We start from the raw sequence: 15,398 nt of genomic DNA on the forward strand, positions 1-15,398 counted from the left end.
GGAAGCCATATTGCAGGTCTGTGATAATATCCCTTTCATCCGTCCATTCCTGGAGCCTATTAAGAATTATCCTTCCCGCCACCTTCATTAGGGCATCCAGAAGGGCTATAAGGCGGTAGCAGGCGGGATTATTTCTATCACCCTTTTTGAAAATGGGTATTACCACTGCCTCTGACCAAGTTGCAATGAATCCCACCACATTTGCACGGTTTAAGACGTTAGTGATCAGCGGGGACCAGAGCGGTAGCACAGATTTGTACAAATCAATTGGCACCCCATCTGGTCCCGGGGCTTTCCCTGCAGAGCTGTCCTCGATTGCCTTAACCACTTCTGCATGTTCAAATGTAATCTCCAGGGGGAAAATTTCTGCTCCAACAGGCTCTGGCTGTAACATCGGTTGGTTGTTGCTAGAAATGGTTAGCCCGGGAGCGGGTTGGTTATTGTATAAGTTAGTGAAGTACTCAACCCAGGAGTCACCAGAAATGGCCATATCAATAGTGTCCCTCTCTTTATCCTTTAAAAACGGGGCATTCACCGCTCTCCAGAATGCTATATTATCGTTTACTAGGCATGCGTCATGGAGATTTTGCCATAATGCCACTTTTAACTCTTTTTTTTTTTTTCTTCTATCGATGGCTACCCGATAAGCTCTCCTGTTGCATCTTACACGTTCGATAGATCTAGGGTCTTCCTGTAAGGCAGATTTCAAATTTCGATGTGCCCTTGTGCAGTTTTTATCAAACCAACCCTTATGTTTCTTTATCTGGATTTTATATTGTCTAGACAACGCTTTTTTTATCTCATTTGTGATCTTATCAAATGCGTCTAGTACTTGGCAATTTCCCGCAGTTGTGGAAAGGCAGATAAGTAGTTGGTCGTGCATTTTCATGACTAGTTTTTGGCAAACAAGTTAGGATCTACCTTAGCCCATCTAATGGTGTAACCATTTGTGCTAGCTAGAGTGATGGGCGTAGGATATGAGGTTTCAGTAATTACATCCCGGCCGACTATTTTCAAACAAAAGGAGATAGTGTGGCCAGGAGTGACCATTACCCCAAGTGTCTCAGGATGCTACAAGTGATTGATGTCTGGAAGATAAGAGTAAAATCAATTAATGTATTGGCCCCTCTACCAATAAAAGTGGGCTTAAAGCTCTCTTCTGGTGAGCAGCATTCATTAATAAAGCACAGGTCAAACTCATACATTAGTGCATTCAGCAAGTCCCCCAGCTTGGAATGGACAAAGTGTGTTAGAGGTTCCTCCCTCTTACCTATCACAGGACACATGCCTGTAACGTATGAACTACAGAGCGAGCAATTAAAATCACCCATCCATAATAGTAATAAATCCCCCTCTCTTGAATTATCTAATTCTCTAAGTGAGTTTCTTAGGTTTATAGTAATTTCCTCCCAGGTAGAGGGGTGAGCATTGTTGTAAAAGTTTATAATTGCCCCTCTATACAGACCGGCCAACTCACTGCCAAAATCTGGTAGCAGTCTGCTGATATAAATTTATGAACTATTATGTCTGAGGTGGTTGCACTGTAAGTACATAAGCCCCCTTTATTTCGTCCGCGGTGGGTAGCAATGGCCGGAGTGTTAAAAGTTTGGTAGCCCAATAGGTTAAGCTCTTTCACTGACCGAGTTTCTTGAAAGCACACGATTTTATATTGTTTTACCAGATCTAACCAATCAGGAAGGTCCATTTTATCTTCTAGCCCAGCTAGGTTCTAGGACAAGAACCGATAACCAACGTGGATTGTATTATTACTAAAAGAAGGATCCCCTGTGTTTGGCAAGGGATCGAGTACTCCTGCTTCCTCACTTACGGGTAAAATAGTACCAGATACAGATTGAGCTTGATCCACCCCCAAGTCCTTTGATCCACTTGGGCGTCAATCTACTCCCTCCATTCCCTCAAGTGGGGCAAACCTGTTCAGGGTGGTAACATTGAAGGTGGAGTCTTGCATACTCCGGCTGGACTGATAGGGGGCTCTGGGGGTTGTCCCTATCAGGGCACGTGGGTAGAAGTAACTTAGGTCCCTGGTGGATATGCCGCCCCCATAACCATCGGGAAACCAGTCTCTGATGTAATTAGTTGCCCTTCGGTCTCTAAAATTGACAATGATACAGTCCCCTATGATGTCCTTTGGCCTCCTTCCTACCCACCCTTATCTTCTGACAAGCAATATCTCACCATCGATTTCGGGTGGTAGGGGCCTGTTTTTGCTTAGCCAGTATACTACCTTATTTTTCAGGTCCTGATGGGCCTCATATTTCCTTGCTGGCAGCTCCGGTACACCAGTAAGTACAATTACATACGGTTCTGCCTGCGGTGGTAGGTCAATATGCTGGTTAAGTCCTGAAGAATTATGTCCTACATGGGATGGATTTGGCATTTTAGTCTGTTCACCACCTTGGTTACATTTTAACCCTCTGTCACCAGATACCACATTTTTTGTTGGAACCCGAGCAGTGGTCACGGGCGGGTTAGAGGAGATGACATTTCTATTGGTAGGCAAGTGGTCGGAGCTTTGCACAGAATGAGGTTTAAACACTTCTGGGATTAAATCAACAGGTAAATGCTTGTTATTAGCTATTGTTTTAAGCAGTTCTAAATTAGCTAGATTCGCCTCTTGAAGGGACCCCAGTTGCTCCGCCAGCCTTTTAACCCTCTCAACAAGAGGTATAACCAGGGATTTAATAAATTTTTCTAGGTCACTCATTAGATCTTGTGAACAGAATGTTTTCGTGCATGAGTTACACTGCTTGCATTTACTTTCCCCTGGGGCTTTGGTGTTGGCTAGGTTCGTTACTAATTTAACTGTCTTGGTGCGTCTACCCTTGCGTCTATTTCTCCCAGCATTCCCTTTAGTTGGTAGGCCAGCACCAGAGGTGTTAGTTAGTGTTTGTGTTTCCCCTTCTCTAGGAGGATCAATGGTTGCTGGACTTGTCTCTTCTGCTGAGGAAATCAGTTTGAGAGCAGGAGCTGATGTCCACTTGATTAGATAGCCTAGTTTCTGTTGGTGTGTCTGGCAAATCTTGAAGCTGTAAGGGTATACCTATATCAGAGAAGCAGTTCATGGCCAAAATCTGATTGGGAGGAGTATTAGCTAGCTGTATGTGGCCCAGGGAGGAATGTTTCTTCTGCAGTTCAGAAGATAAGAGCCGCTCGGTAAGAGCGATTTCGCGCTCTAAAACCGACGCCACCCTCGTAATAAATTGATCTAGTGTTCCCTGTACAGACCCACCCACAAGAGATTTTCTGGCCATTGTTAGTAGAATAGCCCAAAAATAATTTTGTGACGTTAAAAAAAAAACGACACACACAAGTATACCCTATAAGAACTTTGTTAAGAAGGAGGAAAATATAAAGAAATGTCTTACTACTATGTTCAGTGAGTCCAGGATTTTACAAGGGAACAAACAGACAAGGGGGTTGCCCAGCCCAGCCAGCCCGGACGGCCACAGACGGGCCCGCCCTTGGCCCGCAGGGGCTACGCTTGTTTTTATCCTGCTCCAGGCGCGGGGCTGATGCTGAGAGCTTCCGGTGCTGGGAGGGCTTGGAGATGTAGTTCACGTCCCCCTCCACACTGCGGCCACGATAGGATGTTCACTGTGGCAGCAGGAGGGAGACTACCAGCGGGAATTGCAGCAGAGGAAGGGCAAAACCACACGAATCAAGCAGCAGGTCGGGAAATAAGGTAAGATAACTTCTCACTTACCACGGGAATCATTTCATGGTAAGGTATAGGTTAAACCTTAACAGAGGAATAAGTCACTAAGTCCAGCGATTCCTTCTTAAAAGATTGGGTATCAAATCAACAAAAAAAAGAGGTACCTCACCTTGAAGGCCTTGCCGCCAACTCCTGTTGTGCGCCTCTAGCAACTAAGACGTTTAAGGATAAAACAATGTGATGTTCCAACATTCACTTGTGGGTCTTGTCACGCATAACAGCATAGAAAACAAATGTGTTACGACTTCAGCCGTATTTTGGAGCTGCCTCGCGGCTCCTGGCGCTTTGGAAACACAGTCTGCGGCTTCTAGCCGCAAAGACGAAATGCAACGTGACTCCTGCCGCTTTGAAAACACAGTTCGCGGGGTCAGCTGCTTCGAAGAAAGGTTACGTGGCTCCTGCCGCTTTGGAAAAACTCTTTGCGGCTTCAGCCACAACGCCAAAATGCAACGCGGCTCCTGCTTCGGGATGTGTGTTGCGACTTCAGCTGTGGTGAGGAACTCCCTCGTGGCTCTTCTGCCCTTGACTGGCTCTCTGCTCTCGCCTCGCCAGCCTCTGACGTCTGTGATTTGTTTCCTGTTTGGTGTGGTTGACCGTAATGTACAGTTCGCGAATTCAGTCTAATGTCCGACACACAATGCAATTCCCACATTTATAATGTTCTCTCAAAGTGGGGCAACCCCACATTAATCTTCAAACCTAATGGGCCTACAGAATTAAGTAAATGGTCTAGATTTGTTTTTACCTCGTTTAAAGGAAAACAACGGTACATCAATTGAAAGGTCAAAACCCTGTAGAAAGTGGCGACATGTGTAAGTCTGTTACAATCTTCCTTTTTCTTGGTTTTTAAGTGATCTTCAATATGATTATACAGGCTGTTTTTAGTGCTTTTACAGTTTTGCGTGGGTAGCCTCTTTGCTGTAATCTTACTCAATACATATGCTACCCTAAAATTTTCTCTTTAGTGGGTACAGTTTTGTCCGAGTCTTAAAAATTGGCCATTAGGCAGGCCATTTCTAAGGGACTGTGTGTGAAGGCAGGCACACTGTTGGTAGTACTGATTCTCCTATTTAAAATAATGATTAGTCAAAGCAATTGTCAAAAGGTCAAGAATAAACTGAGTGGGCTCTTCATTGGGATTAGGATGTGCATTAAGCACTTGTTTGATGATTCGTATGATCTCTTGTTGTGCTATTTTAGTGTAAAGAGAAATTATGTCCAGAGTTACCAACAATTCCTTCTGTTGGTCGGCAGGAAGGCCTTCTACCAGGTTAATCATATATGTGCTGTCTCATGCATATGTTTCCAGTGTGGGAACTATCCGCTAGATTCATGAAGGGAAATTGCGCTCGCAAAGGGCCAGATTCTGAGAATCTGGCCCTTTGCGAGCGCAATTTTTACATTTGGGATTCATCATCCCAAATGCAAAAATCGCTATTTGCGAAATCGCATATTTGCGAGGAATTGCTTTTAAGGAATCTCTATTTGAGATTCCTTAAATGCAATTCATTAACCAATTTTAAATTGCGAATTCGCAATTGTTGGCCGCTATTTACCACGAAGTCTGACTTCGTGGTAAATAGCGAAAAATATAGAAAAAGCACTTTAGTGCATTTTTCTCAATTGCATGTTACACACACACATGTCCTTTGGACATGTGTGTGCGCAACACCCGTGTAAATTTGCATTTATGGGGTGCTACAGGGTGTCCTTTGGACACCCCTGCACCCTTGAAATCGCATCCTTATTTGCGATTAGCAAATTGCGAATTCGCAAATAAGGAATAACTACCAATTCATTCCTATGGGATGAATGGGGAGTTATTCCTTATTTGCGAATAGCAATTTGCTACTCGCAAATAAGGAAGATGTAGGAATCGCTATTTATTTTGCGATTCCTACATGAATCCCGTTTTGCAAGTCCTTAATAGCGATTCCTTATGAATCGCTTTTAAAGACTCGCAAAACGGGTCTTTGATGAATCTAGCCGCATATCTTTAATTGATTAGATTAATGTATTTGCCTAGAAGCTCTAAAATAGAACTGCAGCAGGATAGAATTGGTTTGTCTTGTGCTGCTTGGGAAGCGTATATAGGACTGGTGTTCTTGAATGTTTTTTGTTGAAAAATTCAAACTGTTTTGTGGAAAGGAAACCTTCCTCTTTTGATTTTGTAGTGAGATCCAAGATTTTAGGGCTTTTAATGGATTATGTGTTGATCTAAGTCGATTGTGATTAGACAATTGTCTTTGAATTTCGGCACTGTAGTTATCAACCGATTTTAATTACTATACCACCCTCTTAATGAGCGGGCTTCACAATGATGGTAGTATCTTTTTTGAGGTTCTGTAGTGCCCGTCTTTCTGCTAATGTTCTATTAAAGAGTATAAATGTTCTTTTCTCTTGGAGCAGATGCAAATCTGAGTAGTCATTTTTCACATGTAAGTACCTCTGTGCTCACCCTTATAGTAGGTGGAAAGAATGAGGAGAGTGGCCTGAGCCCTAATGCAGAGACTGAGATAGAACTTTGTAAAATAACTTTTGTACTTCAGTTTGTAAAGCGAAAAAAGTCTGTCCTCTCCATAATAATAAAAGATGAGCCTTAGCTAAGGAGTGAAATTTTAGCAGAGGATCAAAGACGTGACACGTTAAAGTTGAGTATGGGCTGTTTGTGGGGGCATAAGCTAACCACGGGGTAAGTGTTATCACTTTCAGCATAATTTAAAGGACCTCTGGTCCCCACCTGTAATATTTCTTTCTGGTTTGGTGATTCCCAGGAGTCTGCCATGGTTTCCCTCTGACTCCTTTTCCTCTTTGTGGTCCTCTCCCTAAAAAAAGTCTCTTGTACTGTGTTCAAGCTACTGCTGGGCCTTCCTGAGGATCGGAATCCTCTGAATCTACTGCTGAATTTGAAATGTCTGTTTCTTTTGATTTGACATCTGCCAAGGTTCGGTCTTTGTTGAAAGTGAAATTCTATTTGAAGAGATCTTCTATTAGATGGGGAAGGCTTTTTCTTTCGAAAAGATTTTTATATTCTTTGTCACATTGTCTACTTTTTTTTAAATTCAATGTTATGACATCAGCAAATGTTTTGTTCAGTTTATCAGGAGCTACTTGGTTTCCTGAGAAGGCATCATCCCCAACAAGTTCTTTAACAAAATCCAAAATGTTCATGTCTTCCCTCAAGTGTTTAAGTGCAGTATCAATAGCTTGCACTATCCAGTGGTGGGAACAGGTTGGTGCAAATTCTGCTGAAACACCCTCAGAATTTATTGTCCCCTCAAACAATAGCAAAGCGTTCCTTACTTGTAAGTCTAATGGGATTATCCCCAACTTTTAAGTAGTCTGTAAGCACGGGTGCATGTTCTGCGCGGACATGCTTTTTCTTGGTTTTTTTCTAGTTTATCAAGTGTATCCTGTTTAGGCCCTGTAGTTGAAAGTATTGAATTGAAAATAAGAGGGAGCATTTATACATTTTGCTATACGTTCCCCTGTGTAAATAGGCGCCTCCCAACCCGTCATAATGGTAATGCAAGAATTTACCAAACAAACCTCACTAGCAGATTAGGGTGGAGTTTTTTAATTTGTTTTATCTCTCTCTCTCTCTCTCTCCCCCCCCTACTCTTTTGTCTCTCTCTCTCTCTCTCTCTCTCTCTCTCTCTCTCTCTCTCTCTCTCTCTCTCTCTCTCTCTCTCTTCCCCTACTCTTTTGTCTCTCTTCCTAAATGATATCGTAGAGTTCCTACTTAAAGGTAACGTAGACGCTTCCAATTTAGACATGGTCTGGGTGCCAGCTCTGCTATTCGCAGACAATACCTTGTTAAACTCCCATAGGTCTGCAATAATTATTGAAGAACGTTTACGACTCCTGTTCATCCAAGGAGCTGGATATTAATATCAAAAACAAAATCTATGGTAGTCCGAACCCATAAGTCCTTTAGGGGTGATATGCACTTGGATAAGGAATAACGGAGCGAGTCTCAAGTGCTTAAGATTGGCTTTTGTTTCCGTCATAAAATAATGGTAGGCTGCAAATGGCTGACATTTGCAGCATGTCCCACCTTTTCTCTGTAGTTAACATCCATGGAGTGTTGGCTCAGGGACGAGCAGCCACGTGCACGCTGCTGCAGTGCATCTGAAGCCAGCCTTCATGACCCTTGTCTGGAAAGCAGCGCCAGACTAGCAGCCGCGGTGTGGTACTGTCCCATAATTTGTTATCCGTTATCCGTTATTGCACTCCTGTTCTCTTGTAAAGAGCTCTAGCGCCCCATGTCCACTTTGGCGCTATATAAAACCACGAACAGTTCAATAATATATCCAAGAACACAGCTAAGACAAAGAAATACGAACCAGACATTCATGGACCCTTTCTTTCTTTTTAGGTCTCGCCTGAGCCAGCGCGCATGCGCTGCTCTGCGAGGCTTCTAGTAAGGGCTTTTCAACTCGCACCACACGCGTGTGCGTGTGCTTTTTTTCATCACACCTATTGGCCTTTGTGTGCGTCTTTCTTAGAAAGACAGCATGCAATTGGCCTAAGGTGGGTGCATGTCCCGCCTTCTCTCCAAATGTTAACTCCCCTGTCCTAGGGAGCTCGGGAGCGAGCAGCAGCGCGGCAGCGCGGCCGGATGCCAGCTGCATTCCTGACATTCCTTTGCGGCCAGGCTTGTTTAATTACCAGCTTGTTGATTCTGGCAAGGAATTAACACATTCCCTTGTGAGAGAAAGCCGCCTTCTCACTTTATACTAGCTCAAACATTAAACCCACCTTGTTCGCATCTCAGATACTCATACCGTGACTGGTAATGTTATTAATGATGCCAAAAGTGGTGGTCTGCTTGAGGTAATACTTGCAGTGACGTCATCTTAATGCTTTTGTTTTGTTATCATACTGTGATGTTCCCAGTTGTGCCTCAATGAATATCTATGCATACAGAGTTGCGTTCTGAAGTTGGTGACCATTGGTCACCCCTCTCTGCAGAGAGGTGTTGATGATGCCAGAGTGCCTGGGTCCGTTTCCTTTCTGCTGTGTAAGTGGCTGTTAGTCAGTGCATGGCCTGGTGTTTTTCCCTGCCCGCTGTCCTTGGAGGCAAATATCCGGTCCCAGCATAGGACTAGGGGAGGGCAGACCTCATTCCCCAGGTAAAGCACTTGCAGACCATAGCTGTTTCAGGCAGCCCTCTAGGGCGTGCCCGAAGGGATCGGGAACTGCAGACCACCGGGGTGCCCCGAGGACCTCTCCAGCTGCTCTTCTTATCGCTGGGCTTGAAAGGACCCGTGGCTTCTTGGGAAGTAGCGCACACGCGAACTATAGTTTATTTTAAATTACTTGTTGGAACTGAGGCGAAAAGGAAGGCGCATGCTGCTTACTCACGAGAGGTGCAGAGGTTGGCCAAAGACACACATACCGTGCAAGAAGCTAGGAATGCATTGATACTTTTTTTCTTCTTATCTAGTGCAAAGTGCATGCTGTCCAGGCATTGTGTTATCCTGAAAGTGTTGTACCTGAAAGTGTTGTACCGCGGTTGGATCCTTTGACCATGCACATGCGTTGGGAAGGGCTGACCACACTGTACTGTAAACCCTCACTGCAAATCGCGCCCCATGACACCCGGGACCAACATTACACCAGTTATCAGATACCTTAGTGGTGTATTTTCCTTTGCTTTCCCATAAGGATGAAGATGGCCTGAGATTCCCGACCAATGAGAAGTAACATTGAGAGAAACTGCACCTCTCTAGTGAGTGGGTGAGAGCCAAGAGCCCGTAAAGTATCGTGCTTGCGAGTTACCAACTTTGTAATGCAATCCACTTGGTACTTCATATCAATTGCATAAGGAAGAAAAATAAAGTCAATCTGCAGATAACCGGGCTTCATGTTACATAGGGTAAGCCTTATGTCTTCATTTCAATAGTACACTATGTATTGAGTCCTAGGAGTTAATTTGGTGACAAAGTGTATTCTGGGAGATGCAGTCAAGCGTTGCTTTCGTTAAATCTAAGGAATGACAGACACACTTGATAACAATTATTTGAAAAAGAAAATGTTGGGACTGAAATATAACGTGAGACTGGATAGACACAGCTTGTGGTAGTCGGGCCAGCATCCGATATGAGGACTGAGGAGTAAATTAAATGTGACTATCTAAAGGTAGGTTGATCTGGCTCAAATCGAGGTCAGGGCCGGTCTGGAAACTAAAAACAGCTGTTCAAAGCAGCCCTGTATTCTCGTTATCTCTCTTTCTCTTCCCTGTAATTACCATGGAAAGCTGAAGTAAGTGATGGGGGTTCTAGGAACAGCCCCTGCTCAAAAAGACAGCCTCCAAAGGCGCCAGCCCTCCATGCAAATGGTAGCCTGGGCCCGCTCGAGGTCCTCTTGGACTACTGAGCCAAGAACAAGCCAATCCTTCATGAGACCTTCGTTGTTATGGCTCTTAACTCAGTCTCGAGCACCCTCGACCCTGCGAATGGGCTGGCAGTCAGGATGGTATGCTAATGGGTTTCATTGTGAAACCTACACTTGAAAACATGATTGACATTACACCAAGGGCTTTAATTGGAATAAAGAAACTAGGGGAGGGTGGTGTCTCAAAGGGGCGTGGCCAATGTAATTAAGGGCATGGCTTAAAACCATGAAAGCTAAAAATACGTACCTAGAATAGTGTGCCGCCCGACTTGTATTTGGCTGTTTCTGTCATTGCATCCAGATATGAGACAGCAAGTAACATCACTTATAAAAAGTCAGAACTATTGGCTTTGTCAAAGGTTGTTAGTTGCATAAGATAAATAAGCAGCAACTATGGTTCGAATATATATTGAAAAAGCTTCCACTTATAGCCCTGGTGACACAACGACAATGTTGATGCTCCAGATTTTCAAAAAGAGAAGGAAAATCAAGAGTGAAAATGACTCTCTTTAATGGATTTCCCTTCGCCTACAACGCTCACCTGGCATAAGGTCATGCCGTAACTTCTCCACTAGTGAAAAGTGGGCAGTTTGAGCAGCGCACATCGGTGTGCCTGCTGTCACTGCAGTCCGCCTGTGCCGGGGCACAAAATAGAGCCCGACAGAGACCTGCTTTGAGGCCCCCTTTAATAGTGCTCAGCACCGGTGAGGCCCGTCCCACTTAAAGCCCTGAGTAGAACCCTTTCCAAGCGCTTGCACAGCACTCTACAGAGCCTTGAATGTCAGCTCTCCAGACCTGCAGCCCCTGCCCCCTCGGGGTTAATTACAAACTAAAAAAGCTTCCTCACTGTGGACACAGATTCAAAGTCCCCCTTTGACTTGCCTTTAGATACTGGCATGTATTCAGTTACACAATCTCCTCAAACAATTCAACACAAACGGGAGAGAGAAAGACAGACTCAACTAATGGCTGAATTGCAGAAGATAAAACCAGGAAGCTTGGGTCAATCTCTGCCTCTCCACTTGACCAAATTGTGTAATCCTAAGCAATTACTTTACAAGTACGTTGGTGCAGTTCATTTCATTTTGGGATTTTCACCATACGTTTGTTATAGTAAATTAGAATATTGTGCCACTTAGCATAATAATTGCACCATTTATAGAAAAAATGTACCTCAAAATAAAAATATACCCAGAACTCTTGGGAACCACAGAACTCAAGCAGCTGTTGTTCACATTGCTTTTGTATTTGTACTTCTTTTTCAGAATATAATGTGCTGTTGTGTCGAAAATTGATGCAACAATGCATTCTGGCCCAAAACAGAGCGTTTAATAACATATTTGGTTTTCACATAAAGTTCGTAACATTTTTGCGCAATTACACAAATGGCGCAAATTTCGTGCACCCGCTTTATTTCATTGTGCCTCCTTTTTTGCTCTTCCCAAGTTCCAAAGTCAGCTGCTCAGGCGGTTAGACGACATCTCCCCCTTTTATTGCTCTAAAAGTGCACTTCACAGATCTCTGCAGCATTTACACTTCTAAGCGATTTCCTGCACTGCAAGACCCATCGCTTTGCTCCCTGCCGTCATTCTTAGAAAATATGCTGAACTGATTAAGCGAGCCAACATTTGCATAGAAGGACTAACAAGGCACAGAATGTGCTGACATTTTGAATTAAAAGTGTATTTGTAGAAGCTAATTAGGCACATTCGGCAAGCTTCCAGCCGAGCAGGGCACGTGCTGGGAACGTTAACTCTAACTGTTTATAAACCCGTTTGGTAAAATGTAATTGTGTCACGTGAGTGATTTCATACTCCATGGCAACATCTACTCCACAAGGTAATCTGCAGAGATAATAACTCACAACGCTCTAGCGTCAAACTATTTTGCACCACTCAATGCAACATAAATACTCTCCACATAACACTCAGTACCACATAATTGCACGTCACATAATTACACTCTACTGAATCCAACATAAACACACTCCACATAATACCACTGTGCCCCATAGTTAAACGTCACATAATTACACTCTACTCAATGCAACATAAATACACTCCACATAATACCTCTCAGTACCACATAATTACACGTCACATAATCACACTACTAAATGCAACATAAATACACCACATAATACCACTCAGTACCACATAATTACACGTCACATAATTACTCTATTAAATGCAACATAAACACACTCTACATAATACCACTGTGCTACATAATTACACGCCACATATTTACACTCTACTCAATGCAACATAAATACACTCAACATAATACGACTCAGTACCACATAATTACACGCCACATAATTGCACTCTACTCAATGCAACATAAATGCACTCTATGCCACATACCACCAATCAACATAAATGCACTCCACACCATGACACACTTTCACTAAGCATAATTTCACTAAACACCACAGTTCCAGGTCACACAATTCAACTCCACACATTTCCAATACACACCACATAATTACACAACAAACCACATATTTCAACTCCACAGTCCACAACGTATCTACAATCCACACCATATAGTGGCACCACCTGAGCACTAAACATCACCCACCATCATTTTGCATCCGTGCACCACCTAAGCATCACCTAAGCATCACGTCAGTCTGTCCTCGGAATCTGGCATCTGTTGATTCTCCCCTAGTATCTGTCCGCTGTTCGTGTTCTAATTAAATTACTGTTTTTTCAACCTCCACTCCGGTTATTTATGTCCCGCTCCCCCATAACAAAAAAAATTATAACAAACGAGCATGAAAACGCCATGAAGAAGTTGCCAGCAGTTCAAGTAGAAAAAAACTAGAAGACATTTTTTTATTTTAAAATCCTTGGTTAATCAGGTGGTTCAGTTGTATATAATGTCGTCTTGGTTTGTAAATGGTAACAAAAATGCTTATCACTTTTTATTATACGTTTTCAACATGATGCACAGCAGCCAAAATGCTCTACAACATAGGCAAAAGTTCTGGCTAAACACATAAGGTCCCAAAGGCGAGACCCGTTGACTATGCCAAATGCTTGTTTTGATTCTTCATTCTCTTTCATTTTAACTCTCCGTTGCTGTAGTTATCCTAAATTAACACACGAGGGCAGCAGTGCACTGTATACACTCACCCTTGTCCTATCCTATGTATTTCACAGTGCTAGCAGTGCTGCAGACCTAATGGAGCTCTTCCCTAACCTCCTGGAGGGAGACACGGTAATTAATAATTTTAGGGTAGCGGGTATGTCGTAAAACCTAAGAAGGCAGGGTTGTGTGTGTAGTTTTTTTTTACTTAAAATGAAAAAAGTAATAGTGTTTTTGAAGAGTTGTAAGTACCCCTTATTGCGAAACGTGGTAAGACCTTATCTTGAATGGGCAAGCTTCAGAAATGAACTAATACCAACTGTAGGTGTGCGAGGAAAGTGTTCCACTCCTCAAAATGATTTAGTGTGAGAATTCTTTTACAAAACTTTACCTCTAGTTTAAGATTTTTCCCACTAATTGTTTTAAAAAAGCAGCAAAATGTGTTATCCTCACAAATATTAACTTTTGGAGGGGTGGAAAACCTTCGAAGTTGAATACATTTAGCAAACGTGCCACATTTTGGGAACTGGTCGACGTTTGCCAACTTTGCTCAACCACAAGGGCGTAGTTTAAAACTTTGCCCACCCTTGTGGAAGGTAGTTTAGCTTTAGAAGTAATTTTCACAGTAACGCACTGGGTACTGGGTAGTTTGGGATAAGAGTCCATATATTTTCACACCTCTATTCTACATTAGCTGAATTTTGTATAAAACAGTCGCAAAGTATATCAAGAAGAGCCACAAATGGTGACCGCGCTTCTCCACTCATCACGTGACTCCATTCCAGATGCTGTGCTCCGAGCACACAGGGCGTAGGGAGGTGGGGCACTGTGATTATTTGTTATGAAAAGGGACATGACGGTAGGTGATGGGTGGTGTTACAAGGAGGTGAAGGGTAGACTGAACACACTCAACTCTGGGTTTCAAATGTTAGCGGGTGTTTTTACTGGGGTGAGGATCACTCTATCTACTAGTTTCTAATAAGAGCAGCCTCGCCTTACCAAGAATGTTTATAACAGGGGTTATGGCCGAGGATTTAGAGTGCCAGCTACAAGGATGTGAGGTCGGAGGTCAACTCAATCCGTTAATGAGAATATTGCATGCTTGTCATAACAGTGATAGAGAGCTGTGCAGAGGATGTATCACAGGAGTTTCAGATGTTCTGAGGACCGAGAGCTGCCCAGGGGATGTATCTCAGGAGCTGCAGATGTTCCGAGGACCGTGAGCTGTCCGGAAGATGCATCACAGGAGCTGCAGATGTTCCAAGGACCGACAGCTGTCCGGAGGATGCATCACAGAAGCTGCAGATGTTCCGAGGACCGAGAGCTGTCCGGAGGATGCATCACAGGAGCTGCAGATGTTCCAAGGACCGAGAGCTGTCCGGAGGATGCATCACAGAAGCTGCAGATGTTCCGAGAGCTGTCCAGAGGATGCATCACAGGAGCTGCAGATGTTCTGAGGACCGAGAGCTATCCAGAGGATGCATCACAGGAGCTGCAGATGTTCCGAGGACCGTGAGCTGTCCGGAAGATGCATCACAGGAGCTGCAGATGTTCCAAGGACCGACAGCTGTCCGGAGGATGCATCACAGAAGCTGCAGATGTTCTGAGGACCGAGAGCTGTCCGGAGGATGCATCACAGGAGCTGCAGATGTTCCAAGGACCGAGAGCTGTCCGGAGGATGCATCACAGAAGCTGCAGATGTTCCGAGAGCTGTCCAGAGGATGCATCACAGGAGCTGCAGATGTTCCGAGGACCGTGAGCTGTCCGGAGGATGCATCACAGGAGCTGCAGATGTTCCAAGGACCGAGAGCTGTCCGGAGGATGCATCACAGAAGCTGCAGATGTTCCGAGAGCTGTCCAGAGGATGCATCACAGGAGCTGCAGATGTTCAGAGGACCGAGAGCTGTCCAAAGGATGCATCACAGGAGCTGCAGATGTACCGAGGACCGTGAGCTGTCCAGGGGATGCATCACAGGAGCTGCAGATGTTCTCTGAGGACCGAGAGCTGTCCAGAGGATGACAAAGGCGGTCACAAGCACAGCAATGTGGACCTGCCTGTTCCAACGCAAAGAAACTAGCCTTTTTTTTCTAAAGACATTTAAATGTAACCAGTCAGTTCAGTTCATTTTCATATGTTTAATCTTGTTGCGCCCAGGGCAAAGAAATGCAA

The 15,398-nt window shown here is 44.0% G+C and overlaps 1 protein-coding gene across 1 annotated transcript in view; it reads left to right on the forward strand.

Moving 5' to 3' along the window:
• LOC144756222 (uncharacterized) overlaps window positions 1-15,398 on the forward strand; it is a 126,851-nt gene that overhangs the window by 59,353 nt on the left and 52,100 nt on the right. The window lies entirely within an intron of this gene.

Source organism: Lissotriton helveticus, chromosome 5_1, assembly GCF_964261635.1.
Source record: "Lissotriton helveticus chromosome 5_1, aLisHel1.1, whole genome shotgun sequence".
Classification (NCBI taxonomy): Eukaryota; Metazoa; Chordata; class Amphibia; order Caudata; family Salamandridae; genus Lissotriton; species Lissotriton helveticus.